The sequence below is a fragment of the Triturus cristatus genome, chromosome 2_1, assembly GCF_964204655.1.
Source record: "Triturus cristatus chromosome 2_1, aTriCri1.1, whole genome shotgun sequence".
Classification (NCBI taxonomy): domain Eukaryota; kingdom Metazoa; phylum Chordata; class Amphibia; order Caudata; family Salamandridae; genus Triturus; species Triturus cristatus.
In genome coordinates, this window is record NC_140581.1 from 486,230,927 (window position 1) to 486,249,864 (window position 18,938).

Consider the following 18,938-nt stretch of genomic DNA (forward strand, 5'->3'; position numbering starts at 1 on the left):
CCAACTGTTGGGAATGTGACAGGACTTAAAACATGTGGAGAACAGTGGAGAAATGATTGCAGGCCACAGTACTAGGTCATCTTTGAATAGTTGAGCTGGGAGCCAGTTTGGGCCTGGCGCACTTGATGCTCTCGTTTTGTGTGCAGCTTTTTTTATTAAGTTTATCGTATACTGAAGTTCATCAGCAGAGTCTAAGATTTCAGATGAGAGAGCACTCGGTTGTTCAACTACGTATAATTTGTTTACATGCAGGGTCCACATAGCTTAATCTGGTCCTGGTGTGTTTTATTTTGGGGGGTGAGAGTGGGTGCGATGAAATGCTGCGAGAGCTGTGGAATGGGCGGACTGCCCAAAGAGGCCAGAGCGGGCAAAAACAGCCCAAAACAGCCAAGCAGCCACAGCAGTCTACGCCACGGCAAAGGCAGTCAAAAGCTGAGTCGCGGGCTGCGGATGAGGGGGCGAACAGCCCAAAGCTGAGAAGCGTTCCAAACCAGCCAGAACCAGCTGAATTAAGCCAAAAATGACCCAAACAGCCAAAGACGGCAACTGAAGTCTGGAGTTCGGATTGAACGAAGGCTGAGAGAGGAGGTTTTGCTGAGGTGCCTGAGTGCTGGGAACATGCCGTGGCACTGGAAAAGCTGAAATTCTGAGTAGATGCCTTCCCTGGGCCCACCAGAGCACCATCTCCTGCACACTCCATCCCTGCCCAGTACACAATGCCACCACCTCTCGCACCTAACTCACTGTGTTGGGTGTGTGCTCTCTCATCATGGTCCAACCTTGGGTGTCGGCCAAAATTTAACAGCAGCACAGCTGCGAGGGGGCACCTTAATCGTCATAATACTCTACCTGTCTACCAGTTTTGCCTAACTCCCCCTGGCACAAACCTCACTGACAGCACAGGCAGCATCAACAGTGGACAAGACCCAGTCCAACCCTCCCCCTTACAGCCACCAGTTCTACTCCGCACAAGACTCTAAAGTCCTCCCTACAGCTGCGGCATCAGCTCAGTCCCTTGGCAGTCAGTAGGGGCAAACCAACGCACTGAGATCAGGAGGCGCCGGAGAAGACACAGTGCACCAGAGGGTACCGCTCTATCGAGCCAGCGATCAGCGCAGGTCTGGGCCAGCTAGCTTCACTGCCAGTACACATCAGCAGAATAAGGCCAGCAGAGGGCACTGGACAACAAAGGTCAGGACAAGGTCAATTGTGCAGCATGCAGAGGTAAGCAGTGAAGGTAACCAGTCCAGTCCTCAACCAGCTCCAGGCTAGGGCAGTATGGAGGGCGTGACACAGCTCTAGGGGCTGCTGTCAAGGGTTGAGCCAGCCACGACCAATCCCGACCCTCCAGTTCCAGCTTTGGACACCGAGTCAACTAAGGTAACATGCAGGGAGGACAATTAGTCGATGACAACAGCCTCCTCCTGCTCTAAGCCTGTGGGCCCAAGAAAGGCTAATATAACCAACTATTTAAAATCTATCCATGAGGTGTTCAACTTCCCTGTCCAAGCAGTCCGAGGGCCAGGCTTAGACCGCAAATCATCTACAGCGAAGGAAATACTCACTCCAACAGCCAAGGTAGCCATTAGTAAGCTACCATTGCAGCCCATGTCAAATCTGTCAGGGAGTGAGGAAAAACAGAATAAAACATGGAGCAACAACTTCAGCCCTCCCCCAATACACTAACAAAGTTACACCTGAATTGGTGGGGCTCCCTAGGGGTCGGGCGTATTACACAGAGCAAATGATGCGGGTGTGGACGGATCATGCGGTGACGGAGGTGGTGATGCTGTTCTCCGGGGAGAGCCTGCAGGCCTTTGATGCACTGATCGGGGACTTTGAGCTTCCCGGGGGGCAATTCCTTCGGCACAGGCAGCTTCTTACGGACTGCCGCAGGCAGTGGGGGGGGATCGATACGGAGCCCCCCGCGCACCCGGTCATCCATGCGGTGCTGCAGATGGGGGTAGGTCGCCATCTTGTCACTTGGATCTACAAAGCGGTAAGGACCCTGCGGAGTCCCACATTAGCGATCTTTAGAGAGCACTGGGAGGAGGACTTCCAACGGCCTCTACATGACAGGGAGTGGACCAGGGCTCTGGAATACACAAAAAAAGTGTCCCGCAACTATCGGTTTAAGAACATACAGTTGCATATATTGCACAGGGCGTATCTAACCCCCGAAAAGTTGCAGAAATATTTCCCTAACAGTGTGTTTGGTTGCCCTAGATGCCCGGAGCCTGCTGCCTCGTTTAAGCACATGTTTTGGGATTGTCCAACTCTCTACAGTTACTGGCACACAATTCACGCTGCCCTCATAACGGTTTCAGGGTTCCAGGATCTGGACACATGGGAGGCGTGTGCGTTGGGTATTCACGGGCGACATAAACCGCAGAAAGTGGAGCGGAGGTTCGCCTTCCTGGTGTTGCTTCTTGCCAAACGAGGCATTGCTATGCACTGGAAGGCGCCAGGGGGGCCCCCTTTAGCGGCATGGGTGGGAGCAGTCAAGAAGTGGGGCAAGGTGGAGGAAACCACACTCAGAACGGAGGAGGCCCGGGGGATGCGCAAACACCCGATCTCCATGCCCTGGGCCATGTTAATGCACGCATTCGCGCAGGAAACAGCGGCTGTGGCGAGCTCAGGGCCGATTGACCTCCCGGGGGCGCCCGCGACTCCGGAGCCCACCCTGGGAAATGCGCAGGCAGTCCAAGCACCAGGTGTCTCGCAGAGGCAGACACCACAGGTCCCACCGCCAGATTCCTCATAGGCTATGATCGATGCCCCCACCCCCTGCCCCCTCCCCTCCTCTACGTCCGCGACCGCCCTGACCTTCCCCCACATGATGGTCCAGCTCTCGAGCGCATAGATACAAGTATTTCTGATAGGCGACATAGTGCACCCCCATTCCATAGTTCTCTGCCCCCAGTTAGTTCTTGGTTATTCAATGGCTGTACACCTATAGCCTCTACGACACCCCTCACAGGGGATCAATCACATTACACGGCACCCCTGCGACGGGCGATCACTGCGTGCTCTAGTGAGGCATACCCAGAGACTGGTCCCGGACACACACCGGCAGCCCCACTCAGGGTAGAGGCGAACGGCCCGAGGGCCCACGAGACTGCGAGACCGAAAGGGCTGTGACCGGGCGCCTCTGATATGTAAGTGTCTGTGATGCTGGCGATACCGCCTGTGCCTGCGTGTATTATTGTTTATAAATGCCAATAAAAATGTTTTACAAAAAAAACAAAGTTACACCTGAATACCTACGCCAAGGCCCAGCACCTGGTGGAGGTCCAAGTGCATGATACGAAGCAGCAGCACCTCAACTAAAGCCCCCCAATTGAAAGTTCAGTCACCCCACACACAGGAACACATGAAAACCAACCAGGCAGGGCATCCATTCAGAACAGCCCCCAGCATAACCTTTGGTCGCACCGCACAAGCCAGTCCCACAATGGTTTATACAATTCAGCATTGGAGAAGGCCCCAGATGATTCCACAGTATGGTGGGAATGCTCTTAAGTTCCATCCGATCAGTCACAGAATCTACCTTCCAAACAGCTTAGTCCATCACCCACTTTAATCCCAAAACACGACTAAAACACCTTGCGTTCGCTCAATAAATTTCCCCTGTGGATCCAAATCCCCCTTGTGGAAGCTTCCTACCCCAGCATACACAGCAAGGAGCAGGCAGCAAGAAGTCTTAACTCACCTGAACCACCTTCATGCTCAAAGGGGGGCCAAGTTAATACAGCAGTCACCTCACCAGCTAAACTACCCACGAGCCACATTCATTTGGTGCCAGTTGTTGAGCATCATGGAGGTGAATTTTTCGGCATTAACATACCATGCAGAGAAGCTGGACGGACACACAAGCTGACCTTCTCAACACTCTCGCAGTCCATGTACAGGGAATTGATCACAAACTTCAGGTGCTGAATGCCATGATAAGAAAAGGACAGCAAGGTCCAGCAACTACTTACCATTCATGCCAGTGCACTTGACCATGGACATTCTTGCTGTGGTCCCCACAATACTTTCAAAACTATTGTAAGAAGTCAAGGTCTCCCAAACTCGACCCTCTTCCATCGACCTGCAGGCTTTCGCTGAGCTTTGCCATCTCAAGAGCCCAACAACAGGAGTATTGCATCCACTGTCCAGACAGGAGGAACCTATCGAACACAAGTCAGAAAACAAATTATGCCCGCGAACAGGGGTGACAAAAACAAATGGTTTAGATGCATTTCGCTGACATTGTCAGCTCGCCAAGAAGAGCCAGCAGCGGACCTGCTGCCCACAAGCCCACGAACCTCCCTTTCAAAAAGGGAATGCAAGTGCCTGAAAAAAGCAAGAAACAGCAAAGGTGAAAAACTGGCTAATCGAGCCAATTCCACACAAAACCAAGTACACTGCAGCCACTTCAAAGAGAAGAATGTCATAGAGCATGGCAAGACACTGCTATCTCCATTGCACCTGATCAGCTATTTCAGCGGATTGAGGAGTGCACGGAAGCCATTGAACCAAACACAACCAACCCTGTCAAGTGGGCACTCCGGGCCACAAGCGCCAACAAAGCCAGAGTCTTTTGCCAACACAGCATACCCACCAGTATTTCTCCAGGGCACAGAAGTCACAACACTAAGATCACACCCAGTCAGCGCCCCAAGCACAGACGACCTCACAAATGTTAAAAGATCGCTCTCACCCGGCCCTACCCAGCCTCAACTTAGACATTTACTTACTTCGAGGGAAACAATGCTCACAGATTGGTCACCATAGTGACCTCTTACCCTGAAATCCAAAGAGCGCCCCAGATCCACCTTCCCATTGTTAAAGTCCCACAAACCTGGTCACAGCCACTCGTCTTGCCAGCTGCAACAGTTACAATGAGGGAACAGTTCCAGGGGTTCTGCGGTACAAATCTGGAGAATATAAGGCTTGAGCTGAGCCCACATTACAAATCCAGGGGGAACCATGACGTTTTAAATCGGAGTGCAGTTCTTAGACTGCTCGATGCATCACAAGGCCTGCATCATATCAGGTCTCACAACATAGAAGCGGTTGAATTCAGACCTAACCCAGAACAACCAGGGAACAAAATTACTGCTATCATCTGGTCGGATGAAAGTATTGCATCACAAGTCTGCAATACAGGGAGAAATTCGCACCAAAGGTAATTGACTTGAAGAAATTCGAACCAGTCTGCTATCCAAGCCCTCTGCTGCCACCACCACCAACCCAACCAACGCCAGGTCTGTTGAAGGGGTCGATCAGTCCAGCACACCCAACAGCAGCCAGGGAAGGCCTACAAACAACAAGGCCACTATCGCCACCTTGAGCAATACAACAGACAGCTAATTTTGGCGTCCACCAGCAAGAGTGGCACTCCAGTAGCAGATCCATTAGAGCAGCATGAGTGATGCAACCAAGCGCCCCCCCCCCCCCACTCCCCTCTGCAAAATTTGCACCTGGAATGTGAATCTCCGTGGTAGAAAGGTGAGGGAGGACGACTTCCTATCCTTCCTACATGAATTTGACCTCGTGCTGCTGCAAGAAACCTGGCAGCAAGCACTAAGTCCAATTGTGGGATTCAAAGAATACCGCAACGCAGCAATAAAATAATCAAACACGGGCAGGGCAAAAGGCTGCCTGGCGCTTTACTTCTCTACCCACATTTCCTGGGCCCATTAGGCGGTAGACCTGGGCTTATCATGGACACAATGTGTCAAGCTCTCAGTGACATCGCATTCAGAGGTGAATTCCACATTAATGATTCTGAATCTATATATCCATCCAGCCCAGAAGAACAAACCCACTAAGATCAAGACCCTGACAGGCCTACTTAAATCTGTCCAATCCATGTATCCTCAAACCCATGTAATTTTGTCGGGCAACTTCAACATGAACTTACTGCAAAGCTCAGAGGTCAAGCCCCCACCCAAATACCAGAAATAATTAGAAATCATGACAGATGTGGCCATACTGTCAGGGCATGCGTAACTTCACTTGAAACCTAGTGGTTTTACACTGTTAATGAGCCTACCCGATTGGACCAACCAGCAGCATTCACCAGAGTGACGATAAGGCAAATTCCACCTTAGTCTACATTTTGGCAGACTCCGAGCCATTTGTGGAAATCACCCACTTTTCCATAAAATCGGAGCTGGACAGCGATCATATTGCCCAATCTGGAGTTTTGCAATCTTCTGGGAGAATTTTTTACTGATAAAGTGGAGAAAGTATACAAAACTTTCAGTGAGAGCACTAATTCGTCCTCTGCCTACATCAAGTCAGGGCTACATACAACAGCATCTAGCATCCATTTTTCTTTCCTCCCGCCCACGGAGGAACAGATCAGACAAGTAGTAACGAACACTAAGTCTGAAGCCCCCTCTGGTCTGGAGCCCCCTCTGATCCTTGCTCTCCCAAAGTCTTTCATATGTTCACAGAAATGATTAGTGAGCAACTTACAACAGTATTTTCAGAAATAATACTGTCAGGGCTGTTCCCAGAGGCTTGTAAAATAGCCTCAGTTCGGCCTTTACTGAAAAAAAATAACCTTGACCCCACCGAACCAGGTAGTTACAGGCCGATTTCAAGGATCCCCTTTTATTCCAAGGTGTTGGAGAAACTACTCAATAGGCAGATTACAACCTTTATTTCGGATGAAGATCTTCTAGATCATTCACAATATGGGTTTAGAGAGGGTCATGGAACAGAGACAGCTCTGGTGATGGCAGTAGAAGAACTTAGAAGAACATTGGACGAGGGAACGATTCGGTTAACCATGGAATCCTAATTGGAAGATTAGAAGAGTTTAAATTCCAAGATACCGCCATCACTCTACTATCATCATATCTAACTAACAGAACGTTTGCTGTAGAAATGGACGGATCAGCCTCTAAATCCTCTAAACTGCCATGTGGCGTGCCACAGGGCTCTTCCCTCAGCCCCACCCTTTTTAATATTTATGTGACCCCTTTGGCGGCCATTATTAGGAAATGTGGTTTCCCGGTGGTTTCCTACGCCGATGACACGTAGGTGGTGGTATCGGTGTCAAATAATATTGAGGAGACAGCAGACTGTTTTAATACCTGCATGGCACAGATCAATATTTGGATGCAGAAAAATTGCCTGAAACTAAATGGGAAAAAAACAGAGGTGTTGATACTAGGATCAAAGACCTCCTTCTGGTCTCCAAGATGGTGGCCGTCTGAGCTAGGTGAATGCCCAGTTCCTGTCACGAAGGTGAGGAACCTAGGTGTAATATTTGATGAAAGACTGACGTTTGAATGTCAAATTAAAAAACTGGCCTCCACTTTTTGGGGCATTCTAAAAATGATGAGGAAGATCCGTCCTTTTATCCCACCGGACACATTAAAAACAGTGGTCACGGCCCTAGCTTTATCACGATTGGATTATGGTAATGCCTTATATGTGGGACTTCAAACACAGCTTTTAATTAGACTTCAACGAATGCAGAATGCAGCGGCAAGAATGATTCTGGATATCCCCAAGTATGAGTCTGTTTCCCATCGACTGAAAGACCTCCACTGGCTTCCAGTGGGTAAAAGAATTATCTTTAAGTCGCAATGCCTGGCATTTAAGGCACTACAGGGGAAGGGGCCACTGTACCTGAGAACACATCTTAAGAAATACATGCCAGTTAGGAATTTAAGGTCAGCGCAAGCACAACTACTGTCAATCCCCAGATATAAGCAAGCTCGTTGGGGGGGGGGGCAGGTATTTTTTGCTGGGAACAGCAAAAATTTGGAATTCCCTACCTTTGTCGATAAAAAACAGCAAGTCATTAATGTCATTTAGAGGGCTGCTGAAAACATGGCTATTTAAGAAATAAAGTTAGAGGCATAGTAATTGGTAAAGGCATCATACCTGTTGGTTATAGTGCCAAGACGCCCTTGTGCATATGTGCGCTCTATAAGTCTGTAAATCAAATCAAATCAATCAAACATGTCAATGGAGAGTACTCCACCCAGGGCGCCAGAACCAACATACCTATCCTCATTCCCCCAGCTGTTCAACGTGAGGTGCCTTTTATGGAAGGACACAATCATAGGGGTCCTTATGGGCTTCATCACCACCATCCTCAACTCAGATCCACCAGGCGCAAACTCTAGCATCTCGCCCATTCAGGCATAGGAGGTCTTTGTGGAGGCCCTCACTGCGAAATTTCCAATCAAACCCCCCAGCAAACAAGGGTGTGGCCTGATCGGGCCGCATGGTTTACCCCACTATTGCGGATAATGAAAAGACAACTCACCAGGGAGCTCAGACGCATCCTCCCATCGGGCTGTCAACCCAGTAAGGATTCCAAAATAAAATTCATCAAAATAAAACAAGCTTAGAAAAAAACAATTGATCAGCCAAATTCAACTTCACGATGGGCTTCTGGACTAAACTGCTTCAGAAAAGCAAACAAAAAAACTCCAGATTTTCTGCCAAAATCAACAAATTGCCAAACAGTGGCAGTATTACGGAACCGACCTGAACAACATATATAGTCGCAGTCTACATTCAGTCTGACCAGGACCATCTTCCAACAATGCAAGTAGCACTCACTCCACAGAGGTTGCCCAAAAGCTAACAAGGCTCAAGTCCACGGGGGCTCCAGGGCCTAGAAGCCTTCCAAACATGCTATTTGAAATGGAACCCCCCCCAGATCACACACTTTAAACCTCTATTCAACTATGCCTTGTCAACAAATATCATCCCGAATTCCAAGCAAGGCAGCATCCTATAGCCAATATACAAATCAGGTGATCACTCAAACCCCACTAACCACAGATTAATCGCCTGAATCGGTGTAGAAGCCAAGACCTAAGGTTCTCAATTGGTCCTCAACCTAGAGAACTGGGCCAATTGATTAAACAGTCCCGAAAACGCAGACTGGCTTCAGAGCAGGAACAAGCACATCAACCAACTTGCTGGCGAGAACTATACTCGCTGATCAAGCAATTGCAACATCCAGAAAGCTCTACACCTGCTTCATTGATTTAAAGGCTGCCTTTGATAAAGTCCTGAGGGCTCAGCGGTGGAAAAAAATGTCTTGTGAGGGGGGTGGCGGCAAAACTGTTGGGGATACACTACCAACCTGCAGGTGGACCTCAACTTCAGCAAATCCAAGGGACTTTGTTTCTCGAGCCCATATAACAACAGGCAGCCCAAATTCACCTGGCGGGCCAACAGCATTGCCCTAAAACTGTCCTGTCAAAATCCTAAAAGTACCTTGGATTCTATCTAGACTCACACTAAAGTTTTTAAAATGCACCTCCTATCAAGACGAGCCATGGCAAACAGTTTCCCGTTTGCATGTAAAACCCTACTGCAAAAGCCACAAAACACCTCAACACACCTGGGTGCCAAAGTCATGCCTTCGACATCCTATGGCTCAGCACCTCTCAAATGGAAAGATTTAGTGACCTTCAATGCTCTACAATCGAGCCTCTTCAAAAAGCTATTTGCTATATATCCCACAGCACGCCTCGCAAGCCCAAATCAGGCTCGAGTTCGGCCTGCACCACCAGGGCCCAGTAAGGAACTGTACCGTAGTCAAATGTTGCTGGAAGCTGAGGTCAGCCGAAGTGAATTCACATCAGTGCTGGCTGGAAATAGAAAAGCAGGCCCACGAAAAGAAGTCTCTGTTCCCTGTAAACCAGCAGTCAATCACAATGCTGCACTTAGAAGAAGCTGGGCACCCTCCCAAGGAATACGCTTCCTTCAAACGAATCCCAAACAGACCAGCCAAACGTTTATCACACATCACAGACAAGGCTGCATTAGCGAGCAAACGGCACGCGTGGGCAGTTATGTCCCCAGTCCTACCTCTCTTCTAATTTATTCGAGGCCATGAAACATGACCTACTGCTAATCCACCTCTGTGTTTTTCCATCTTAGGACTTTGTGCCCCCCTGGAAACAGTCTTGGCCCACCACTCAGTGTCATCTTTGCAGATACACTAACGAAATGCTGCTTCATTTACTATGCATGTGCCTGGCCAAAAACGTTTACGTCCACCTCTGAGATCTTTGCAAGTCAGGTCATGCCATCCAGCTGTAATAGCCTTACTAAGAGGGGACCCGGTGCAGCTATCATGGAAGCTTGTGAGGTTCCTCACTTCTAAGAGGCTGGCAGAGCATAGCATCTGATCTGACTCACCCCTCCCACTTGGTTTCCCAGTTTAGAGCCGCTTTTAGCACAATTCACTTTGCCCATCGGCCACTGAGGTCCTGTTTCTGAACAATTAAACCATCGGGGAGCAGCAACAGTCTTGCAAAGAGGGGCCCTGCTGCATCCAGCATGTCAAGCCGCAAAGACTCACACATTAGCCCCTAGGATGCTGACAGAGCACAGGCACAGCACCTAAAACGAAGTGTTTCTCCAAACTGCTCTGCCACTTGAGCGACTCCAACAACATCATTCTGGCAGCAACTCAGTGGGGCCTTGATCTGCCTTTGAGATGGCACTGCCGAATATTCTGGTCTGGAGTGCGCCACTACATTCATGAATAAAGCACCATGCACTTTACTCCCTCAGACCCTCTCTTATACATCCAGGCTCCATCAGCAGAGCTCTAATATTGATCTCGCAGCTTCACAGCTTGGCCTGAACCCACCTTTGTGTCGGCACGGCTACATTTCTGGTCTTGCAGGTGCCACCATGATAACGCACAAAGCACCATGCACTTTACTCCCTCAGACCCTCTCTTATACATCCAGGCTCCATCAGCAGAGCTCTAATATTGATCTCGCAGCTTCACAGCTGGGCCTGAACCCACCTTTGTGTCGGCACGGCTACATTTCTGGTCTGGCAGGTGCCACCAGGTTAATGCACAAAGCACCATGCACTTTACTCCCTCAGACCCTCTCTTATACATCCAGGCTCCATCAGCAGAACTCTAATATTGATCTCGCAGCTTCACAGCTGGGCCTGAACCCACCTTTGTGTCGGCACGGCTAACTTTCTGGTCTGGCAGGTGCCACCATGCTAACGCACAAAGCACCATGAACTTTCCTCCCTCGGTCTTGCCCTTACACATCCAAGTCCCATTAGCAGAACTCTAACAGTGATCTGGGAGCAACTCAGCTGGGCCTCCATCAGTCTTTGAGACAGCACTACAACATTCCTGGTCTGGCAGACGCCACCTCAGTAACGCACAAAGCACCTTACATTTTACTTCCTTGGACTGGCTCTCTTCCCTAGGTCAGTCCTACCAAATTCCTGCACTGGCTGCCACCAATACATTTACGCACAAAGCACCATGTACTTTATTCTCCTGGACTGGCCCTTTTGCCTCCAGGCTCTAGTTCTGTACCGAGGAATGAAAGAGGTTTTAACTCTTAGTATCATTGTTTGCCCTTGTATGCAATTTGACGCCTGGTCTGGTTGTTGCCATCACACTATCGCATAAAGCGCCATGTATTTTACTTCCTTGGTTTCAGTCCTCAATTGAGGAAGGAATTCGGTTTTTCATTTTCTAACCACTATTTGACTATAGATGCATACTGATGCCTCACTGCCTCGTATAGTGTTATAGTTGTGCTTGTCTGGCTCCAGTCCTCAATTTCTAGAACATGTTTTATCTTTTTATTCATTGCTTGACCATGTATATTGAAAAGATTTGAATTAATCTATCAATAAAGAATTACTTACTTAGACTAAATTGAGGTGAACAACTGAAAGAAAAACATGATGACACTCTCTTCTAACACACGTACAACATACATATAAACATAATTAGTTATATGATGATCAAATATAAAAACATACTCCAATGTTTATGAGTAAGTGAACAAAAACATTGGTAAATCGTCGCACCCACCAAATGCACACAGCACAAGTAATTTGGGGTTAGAAAAACAAGCATGCGTCAATGTTTGCAAACATTTTACAAAAAGACATTAAATATTCAGACTACAGGCAGAAACACAATACAAATTATACTGGTTTCAAACAGCAATCATAATACATTGCTCGAAAACATCACACAAACCTCCACATCACATGTTATGGTACATTTGACCAGCAAATAAAAATTACAATGGAAATCTTTGAATAATATAAATCACAGTAGTGTGTGTTGGCTTGTAAGACATATTAAAAAATCAAGGACAAAGCACAAATGAAACAATCATTGGCATAGCCAATAGGTCTCGCCTTTGGGACCTTATAAGTGTTTATCCATGCAACAGTTGATGCTGTTGCACCACGGATATTGTGCTGCATAACTAAATACTTATAAGGTCCCAAAAGCGAGACCTATTGGCTATGCCAATGCTTGCTTAATACATCTGTGTGTTTCCGACAATCCTATTGTGGTGATAAAGTCCTTCACCCAACTCTCCCCCAAAATATAAGAACACCATTCATAGCATATTATATTGCTTTCCACTTACATTCTGGATTAAAGATAACCCTTCTTGCATGGAATTTTAAAGATGCAGTATAGGGTTAAATAATAAGTTAGTAATGCATTTGCTCGTTCTAGGTTGCCGTTTCTTCCACCTCCACAGCTTATAATTACATGCACAGGCATGCACTTATCGCACTTTTACTTTTGTCTGCTCATGATGAACAATATCGTCAAAAAACAATGGCAAATCTAGTAGGTCTGCATTAGCATCCAATAGGCCAGACCTATTGGCAATGCCAACGCTTGTTTTCAGTTGAGCAGCCTTAGTCGAGTCTCCTTAATGCATGTAGATGAACATGCCCACTTTCCTCGTTTACTTCATTTCGGGTAACCCCAAAGTGCTGTAAAGTAGTAGATTTCATCCTAGAATACTAACTATGCTGCTTTGCTGAGTCAGCGACCCAGACCGTGCTCTAACTGCTAATATATATATGGGTAGTTGCAGCAGGGAGCGGTGTGCGACCTGGAGGAGTGTTTATGTACTTCAGGGTCTGCGTAGCAGGCTGCTGCTGAAGCAATGCCATCATCCGAGGATTCTGAAGAGGGACCAAATGATCTTTCAGATTTTCCACAGAACATATCGGATGCAGATGCTTTTAAACTTCTCTGGGGGATGAAGATGAAAAGGAGACAATAAAAGCCAACCCTTCCAGAAACTGCGACGGAACTAGTCACTGAGGATGGGGGCAAGGTGTACATATTGGCGCAGCTCACTTTAGTAACAGCAGCAAGAGAGATGTTGTGAAGACAATCCAAGAGGTTCAACCTGATGTTGTGGTGGTCGAGCTTTGTCAGTACAGAGTATCCATGTTAAAAATGGACGAAAAGACTTTACTCAAGGAAGACAAAGAAATTCACTTTGAAAAACTTCAGCATGCCATAAAACAGAATGGGGTTATGTCTGGATTGATGCAAATACTGTTGTTGAAGGTCTCAGCCCATATCACAGAGCAACTGGGAATGGCCCCCGGAGGAGAGTTCAGAGAAGCTTTCAAGGAGGCTAGTAGAGTGCCTTTCTGTAAATGTCATCTTGGAGATGACCCATACCCGTCACTTTCAAGAGAGCTATTGCTGCACTTTCTCTATGGCAAAAAGTCAAACTTGCATGGGGTCTCTGCTTCTTATCTGACCCAATCAGTAAAGATGACGTAGAGAAATGCAAACAAAAGGACTTGCTGGAACAGATGATGGCAGAGATGATTGAGCAATCTCCGGATCTCCATCGAACAGTCGTGTCTGAGAGAGATGTCTATTTAACCTACATGCTAAGGCAGGCAGCAAAGAAAACAGAACTACCTCGTGCTTCTGAAACTGAACCCAGAAAATGCATCCCATCTGTTGTTGTGGGTGTGGTTGGAATGGGTCATGTGCCAGGAATTGAAAAGCACTGGAGTGAAGAATTAAACATACAAGAGATCATGAGTGTGCCACCTCCATCGTTATCAAGCAAGATTCTTCGATCTGTTGTAAAAGCCACCTTTTTTGGACTTGTGGGATATGGCTGCTACCGTGTAGGTAAAAGGACAGTGCAGTTAGTTCTGTCATTACCAACAACAACACGCTGTCTTCAAAGAATTTCAGAATTCAGGATTTGAAATCTCAACTGAAAGTCAACCTGCGTCAGGAAGCAAAACAGATGAAAATGACAAAATATAAAGTCCAGACAGCTACATTACCTTTTGCCTAATTACATTCTGACCCTATATAGTCAACTGATTCAAGCATTGGAACGTTTTATTTAAGTCAATTTGAGTGCTGCATAATTTCTTTGTCTGCTCACAGATGTGTTTCTCCTAAGTTTAGACATTTTGGATTTCAGGAGGAATGTGGCCCTGTTTGGTCAGTCATACAAAAGGGATCAGATATTTTTATTAACCATATGAATTTTGTTGAACTTTTTTTTAAGACCATAGTAAAAAAATACCCAGTTGTGTTATCTGCATAAAAGTGCAGTCGCACACCTGGAAGTGTACAGATCTAGTTATACCTAAATAACGTTAATGGTGCCAAGCACCACAAAACCTTTTTAAATGTTGTTACCAATGAAGTTTTATAATTGAGATGTCATATTTTAAAATGAGAAAAATATAGGCTGGATAATAGTTAACTGTAATTCCTTGAACAACGTATTTACAGACCTATTGGTATAAATGTTTTCTTTATAAAAGGAAAGATAAAAGCCAAATATTTTCTGATACACTGTTATAAATTAGCAGTATTTAAAAGGAAGGTATTGCAACGTTCGGTAGGATTGTTATGCACTTCCTGTTGAAATGATACAGTTTTGTGAGCCTCGTAATTAAAGTGTTAATATTTCCAAACAAAAATTAATTCATGCTTTTTTAAAGTTTATCATTTTATTTTTTGCCTTTTGTTTTAACATATCTATTTAATATAATGGTACATTACACAAAGTTGGGAGTATGACTCGTTTGATTAAAAGACTGATTAATATTTAGAGGAGCATTTATTTTAAATCTCTACTGTGCTTTTAACTTTATTTTTAGTTGTGCAAAATTAGCCTACTTAAACTGATGACATTCTAAATGGCTCCATACTGGATGAGGATTGTAACATTGTGAACAGTTCACTTGAGTTTTATATACTAGGATCGTCCTTGAAACTACCATTTTTTTGGCCTTAACTTCTGTTCCAAATATGACTTTACGTTGTCCATTTTGCGAAGTGCTAATATTAGTAAATAGGGTTTTGGTATTATCATACACACGTGGTATTATTTTCACCATGCTGTACAGAAATTATAAGCTGCATACTGTCTGAAACTGCATGCTTCTTGGATAACTACTTTCCATTCTAAAGGTTTTTTTTACCCATTTAATAAGTTCATCTCTTAAAGACTACCGGGTATGCATGATTCTGACAATGGGGATTTCCGAAACTGCTAATATGGGTTAAAGCGATGTGTAATCAAATGTTGTTACAGACTTAAAGTTTGGGCTTCTGCGTGCTCGCTTGGCTGGTAGTTTTTATAGTCTGCGTAGTTCTTTTATAAAGTATGAACAGTTGCCCGCTCAATATGCCCCATTGTGGAATGGAAGAAAGGAGTGTATGTTAAGTAAAGTAAATAACGTTGCTTCTGCGTCAGTTCGCAACACTTCCTGTATTACGGTTAAAGGGTCTTGGCACTGTTTTTTGAACACGTGTATTTAGTGTTGTTTGAAGTTTTCCTCAATAGAAATGTTTGATTATCTGCTGCTGTCCTATGGCTCAATGTGGAATTTTACGCAGAAAAACACATTTTAATGGCTTCTGTACTCTCAGCAACTTTAAACAAGCACGCGAAAAAAAAAAAAAAGTGAAAGCGATTGCGATCACGCGAAAAGAAAAAACAAGAAGAGAGCTCGCATCAGGAGTAACAATCATTGATCGCGATCAAAGCGAAAGACGTGCGGCCGAGTGGTGCTAATGACCCGTGAAAGACAGATGGCGGCTGCGCGCATGCACGCTCGCTTGAACGCAAGCGCTAGGCCAGCCAGTAGCACTTTCAAAACTCACCTACTAAAAGTCTCTCCGAGCCAACGCATGCGCTGGGCTCACCGAGACCTAAAAAGAAGTGATGTTAGACATTTGTGAACATTTGCCTAACTAAAACTAACAATGCTTACCTCAACCTTTATTAAAGCCATAATATAAACACACTGAACGCCCTGAAAGAACTGAACTTAAAGAGGTTTGAGGTTTAGCAGGGTGTTAATAATGCTACATCACAATAAACGAAAAAGACACAAGTTAATGTATTATTTAAACCTTATCTCCCAGTCGTGCAATACTCACCTCACCTTAAGTTCCACCCGCAGGAAGAAAAAAAGACACACACACACACACGCACGCACGCACACGCACACCCACATGCACACACACATCTCCCCCACCAACTCTTCTCCTTTTCCGGGGCCTGGTTTAAGGTTTGACTTACAGTACTCTGTCCGTCAGCCTGGTGGATGACATAACCTCTGCCATTCTATCAAAATTAACGATGACTGCCGACCTAGATGTCTTCTTTGTACATTGAAAGGAACCGCCATCACAGTGGTTCCTTTCAGTGTAAAGTTTAGTGGCTGCCCACTGTCTGTTTTGAGTGCTGCACAGCAAAATTCATGACATCTTTCCTTTCACCGTGTGCAGGGCACGTCCTCCCTCCCTCACAACACTTAACTCTGAAACATCTTACACTTACCAGTCATGGCAGCACTGTAGGCAGTGAGGTGAAATAAGACTTGCGAGCAGGTATTAAGTCCATCCATCCAGAGACGTCCAAGGATTCATCTTTGTAAGCATGTGGCATTCTGGCATGGCTGAGGGCCAATGTCTGCAGCAGTACCTACTGCTTGGGCATGGAAGCAGGAACACTTTTTAGGTGGGATTCCAAATCGAGCTGAAATCAGCAGAGACAGAACTACACCAGATTATAAAATTTGGGGAAATGTCATGCAGGAATTGGTATTTCTACACATAATCCCACATTTCTCTATTTTCTCCAGTGCTTCATCTAGAGATTCTGGCTGCTTCTAGCAGCTGTGATCTCTGTGTTGAGTTTAGTGCCACCAGGAAGGGAGGATGTCACCTACACATGGTGAAAGGAAAGATGTCATGCAGCCTGCTTTGGGAGTTTGTTTTTGAAAAAAAAAACTTTGAAAAAGTTTGCTGTGTAGCCGTCAAAACAGACAGCAGCCATCCACCAACCTTTTTGCGAATTAAAGGTACCATTGCGATGCCGGATCTTTTTAAAGTACAGAGATGACATCTGGGTCGGCGGTCATCTCCAATTTTATCAGGATGGCAGAAGTAATACTGTCTGTAAAACCATAAACCAGGCCCTTTGTTGTTATTGTGTGTGTAAACATTTTTTGATGTTGAAAGGAGGCATGTTTTTCATGAGGGTGGAAGCATTTTAGGGGACATTTGTTTTTTCTGCCTCTCCTTACTTTCTGTTTTTTTCTGGAGGTGACAGGCAGTACAAAAATAACACCATCTACCCTAAATAAGGTGGGTGATGCAGTATCTTTCCTCCTCAGCCTCTACTCTGTCGGGCAGTCCGAGGAAGGTTTTCATTGACGGAGCTAACGGAGGTTCCATCAACAGAAAACTTAAGGGCTGCCATCTCTAAAAGAGGCAGGTGGACCAAAGGTTTGGCGGACAGGGTACTCTGTCATTTAATAAAAATATATATCTTTCTTGCATGTTTCAAATACTTTTTCCAGAGTTACAAGTAATTACACTCTTATATGCATTAGGAAACAATGCAGTTCACATTACAGAATATCAGTTTTCATGTTTTTTGCCACTTATGTAAGTTATCTTTAGTCCAATGTCAATTCCAAATATCAGTAAATACAGCTATGCCGTGTTCTGTGCATATGTCGTTCCCATATCGATGACTGAGGAAGTATATCTGTATGCAGTGCTTTAAATGGGCTGGTACTCACCGGTACTGAGTACCGGCACTTCTTAGATTTAGCACTCGGAGTACCGGCACTTCTCTACTGCCGAGGAGAGTACCGGTACTCATGAAAAGCTGGTCCTGGCGGCCTTTCTTTGATAGCTAAGGCACTTCTGTAGACCTTCGCCAGCCCAGCTGAACAATTCAGCGTGGGCTCATTTGCATACCAATCGGGTGGTCACAGACATCGAGGCCGCCCAGTGACAGCGTAATTAAGAGAGCCATGGGAGGTAACCAGGTTCAAATGGCTTTAAGACCACCCGATTAAGTGTCTGCTAATGTTTGTCTGCTTGCCTGTGATTGTTGAGAAAAACGAGAGAACGGGGGAGACAATAGAGACACTCTTGGTAGTTATATTAAAAGAAATGTGTGGAATGCGTTGTGGGTGCATGTCTGCTTGTTTCTTTCTGTGTCACTGGAGAACATATAGAATTGTGCGGAGTAACAGCAATTAACAGAATTGATGTTGCACATATTACAAAACAACGAAATGTTGAAATATCGCCGCGTTTGGGTTTCGGTTGTTTCTAATGAGTAAACAAACCTGCTTTGTTTATTGTAAGACATTTCTCATGTGTTTTGGTATGTGCGGCAAGTAGTTTCGAAGTCAATAAGTATCGGCATGACTTCTAAGCCCCGCCCCCAAACCCCGCCCACTCGCCACATTTAAATGAGTACCTGCACTATTTTGCCCCCATTTAAAGCACTGTCTGTATGTCTTGTCGGCGATCACAACAATGATCTCATCCTCTATAGTAGTGTTCTTTATCATTGCGGTCTATCAAGAGAACTTGCACATATCTATCTTTGAACTTTTCTTTAGAGCATAAGGAGGATGCAAAAAAAGATATAGTGTTTAAATAAACATATTAACAATGCAATCATCAACTTTTCACACCTGGGTCAGGATGTATGCATCGTGCTGGGCTCATACCTTATTTATTCCGTACAGATGCACTATGCCTTCTGTGCCCAGAGAGGCTGTTCTTGAGAGGAAGACCAGCGTCTCCCATGTTAATAAATATACTCTGTATCCCATTATTGGTC

At 45.6% G+C, this 18,938-nt stretch overlaps 1 protein-coding gene and 1 pseudogene across 1 annotated transcript in view; both read left to right on the plus strand.

The window, feature by feature from the left end:
• Positions 1-18,938, plus strand: part of LOC146865519 (low-density lipoprotein receptor class A domain-containing protein 1-like) — a 457,847-nt gene that overhangs the window by 29,410 nt on the left and 409,499 nt on the right. The gene's annotated exons all lie outside the window — the stretch shown is intronic.
• Positions 1,748-14,058, plus strand: LOC146865520 (traB domain-containing protein-like; annotated as a pseudogene).